We start from the raw sequence: 4056 nt of genomic DNA on the forward strand, positions 1-4056 counted from the left end.
AATCAGCAAATCTGTGTGAGGAAACCACCAAAGTCTAGGGAAAAACTATCTGAAAAGATCAAGATAACACTGCTCAGTACTCATACAGGGATAGGAATCATATCTGTTTCCACTAACCAGATTAGAAAACCTCAATATTCGTGGGTCATTAGGTAGAGTGCACAAAATGATTTTGTCTCAATAGTGGAGAAAAACTAGCCATAGACTGATAACTGCTCTAGTCTTGCCTAACAAATCTTAAAAGCAAATTAAAAAAATCAACTTTTTAAATGTAATTCAGCATCAGTCTAGAACAAAGTTCAACAACATTTGTAGTAATACAAAAATATTCAGCTCCCAACAGAGTAAAATTCACAATGTTTAGTATCTAATAAACGATTACCAGATAACAACAAAGCAATAAAATAGGTAGTATAGTAAGTGCTAAGCGATCAAAACCAACCCAGAATGGACACAGATGTTAAATAACAGATAAGAATATTAAACAGGTATTATAAATATATTGCACATATTAAAAAGTTAGAGATATGAAAAATATAAAAAATTAAACTTCTGAGATTAAAACTACAACATATGAGATGAAAAATACACTAGATGGGATTAATGGCAGATTAGACAATAGACATTGCAGAAGAAAAGGTAAGTGTACTTGATAGTACAACGATAGAACTATCCAAGATGGAACACAGACAGGTGAAAAGAGCATCAGTGAGCTTTGGGAAACATTCAAATGGCTTAATATGTGTGTAATTTTCATTCTTAAAGGAAATGGAATAAGGAGGGAGGCAAAAAATTTGAAAAGTAATGGACACGATTTTTTTAATTTGAAAATTTCTGTAAATATAAAAATCCAAAAGCTCAATAAACCCGAAGCACAAGAAGCATGCAGAAAAAGATACCAAGCACCTCAAAATTAAATTACTCAAAACCACTGAGAAGCAGAAAATCTTAAATTCAGTGAGAGAATAAAGACATACTATATAGAGAAAAGAAAAAAGATAAGGATAAAAGTATATGTAATGCTATAAACAATGGAAGTGAGAAGACAGTGAAGCAACACTTTTAAAATAGTGAAAGACAAAATTTGCCACCCAGAACTGAGGGAAATCAGTAAAATTTTTATGAAAAGAAAAACAATAGAAAAACTAAATAAAACCTAAATCTAGTTTTCTGAGAAAATCAATGAAATTAGCAATACCAGAAAGAAGAAAGGTAACATCAGTACAGATTCTACAGATATTAAAGGATAATAAGAGATTATGAACAACTTTATATCAAAAATGCAACAACTTCAATGAAATGGACCAATCCCTTGAAAGGTACAAACTATTTTACTCAACTCACTAAAGCTAACTCAAGAAAAAACATAGATAACTTGAACAATATCAATTAGAGAAACTAAAATTTAGTTTTAAAAAAATCACACAAAGAAACTATAAGAGTACAGTATATGGCTTCGGTGGTACACTCTACAAAACAATTAAGGAAAAGCTAATATCAATTCTATAAAAACTCTTCCAGAAAATTGAAAAACTAGTATTTCCTAACTAATTCTATAAAGTCATGATTATCCTTATATACAAATCAGAAAACTATAGACCAATATTCTTCATGAATGTAGATGCAAAATTTCTAAACAAATTTTAGCAAATCAAATACGGCAATATATAAAAAAGCTAATACTTTATGACCAGATAGGGTTTATCATAAGAACACAGAATTAAATTAAGATTTGAAAATCAATGTAACTCACCATATTAACAAACTAAAATAAACAAAATCTAAGGTACAATAATCTCAATAAATGCAAAAAAAGTATTTGACAAAATCCAATATCTATTCCACACAAAAACTCGCAGCAAAGTAGAAATAGAAAGTTTTTAAACTAATAAAGGACACCTATGTGGAAGCTTTATAACTAAAATTATACTTAATGGTGAAAGATTGAACTTTTTCCCCCTAAGTGTAGAAACAAAACTGGAATGTCCACTCTCTTTTATTTTATGCTATACTGGAGAGTCTAGCAAGTAAAAGAAAGTAAGAAAAAGAAATAAAATTTCTCCAGATCAGAAAGGAAGAAGTACAACTGCCTTTATTCATAGATAAAAATTAATGTCTATGCATAATATCCAAAGCAATCTACAAAAATATTACCAGGACTAATATATGAGTTTATCAAGGTTTATCAAATGAGGCATAAGATCAATAGACAAAAATCAAAATTGTTTAGAAACATATTAGCAACAATCATAAATTGAAATTAATAACATACTATTTACAATAGCATCAAATAAATGAAAGTAGGGAGGATTTTGACAAGAGATATGAAATACTTGTTTGTTCAAAATTATGAAACATTGTTGAGAAAAATTAATTAGGACATAAATATGAGCGATATATCAGGCTCATGGCTCAGAAGCCTCAATATTATTATCGATTCTCCCCAAATAGATCTATAGATTTAATACAATCTCAATCAAAATCTCAACTGGTTTTTAAATATAAAATGACAAGTGCTTTCTAAAATTCATATGGAAGTACAAAAAAAGAGTCAAAACAACCTTGAAAAAGAACAAAGTTAAAGTTTAAGCTACTATAATTTAGGTATTGTGGTATTCACCAAAATAGACATATAGATTAATGAAACAGAATATAGAGTCCAAAAGTAAGTTCACACTTTTATGGGAAACTGATTTCAACAAAGATGCAAAGCAATTCAGCGAAGAAAGGATAATCTTATCAACAAACTATATTGGAACAATATACTCACATGCAAAAAAAATGAACTTTAATCTTACTACAAAAATTAACTCAAAATGAGTCACAAAACTCAAAGTAAAATCCAAATTTCTTGAAATCAGAGAAAGCTTTGTAACTTCTTCTGAGGCACAAATTTCTTAGATAAGACACCAAAAAAAAAAAGATTTGTAAAAAAAAAATTGATAATTTGGGTTCCATAAAAATTAAAAACTTAAAAGCCTTGTTCAGAGACTAAAAATAAATTACTCTATTATTTAACATTTTTGAAGTAGTTATAAGTAATCATACATAGTCACCATTCTCTTGAATTGGCAGTGTAAAGAAAGAAGAAATGAATATATTCTAAGATACAAAATATCGTAAAGAAGCCTGACAAATATTAAGTAATATAAAGTTCATTAATTCTGAGGGAGAAGAAAAAAATTTTAACTATGTTGAATAGTACAAAAGATTTCAAAGAAGATGGATAGTGAGCTGATCCTCAAATAAACAATTGAGTTTAGATGTAGAGACATGAGGAAAATAAATTCCCAAGGGAAAGAAGGAATCAATAAGTATGCAGAGATGAGATTACACATAAAATTTTTTTTAAAGCATGCTAGCTGTGCTTGCTTAAGTAAGAAGAAAGCTGAAGAAGTGGATTATTGAGAGTTTATGCAGAATCTTGAATGCCAGGCTAACTGGTCTAGGTTTTATTCTACATGCAGTAGAGAACCAATGAGGTCTCAGGCCAAATGCGATCAAATTCATTATCAGAAAAATGATTTCGACTGTTTGTAGAATGGTCTGGAAGCTGTAATAACAATAGATACAGAGATAGAGATCTGAAGGACTTTTTATAAGAATGGTAATCAAAAATTTTTTGCCACTGCTGCCTCGAAAATAGCTTCATATCCATTGCAGTTATTATGTAAATTATATTGGGTAATTTTACCAGCTCCTCAATCAATATTAAAAGAAAAACGAAACCTACACTCTTTCACTTACCCTACTCAGTGGAGATCTGGGACCAACTAAACTGTTAATACATACTCCCTTTTGCGATCCAGGATCAGACACTGCTAAAAATGCTTATCTAGTAGTAATTCATTTTTTTTTTCCTGTTAAACAGAATTACCTAATAATAAACTGTACACCTTTTTTGTTTAGAATATTTTAACTTCACCTTTCTCTTAATTTTTATGTAGGATTTATGTACTCTTAATATTTTTCAGATTGAGTGAAACCAGACATATCAGAGCTCCCGAGAGCTATGCCCTACTATGCCAGAATAACAGTGGACTTAAAAAAAAAAAG

Source organism: Pteropus vampyrus, unplaced genomic scaffold, assembly GCF_000151845.1.
Source record: "Pteropus vampyrus isolate Shadow unplaced genomic scaffold, Pvam_2.0 Scaffold102, whole genome shotgun sequence".
Taxonomy (NCBI): domain Eukaryota; kingdom Metazoa; phylum Chordata; class Mammalia; order Chiroptera; family Pteropodidae; genus Pteropus; species Pteropus vampyrus.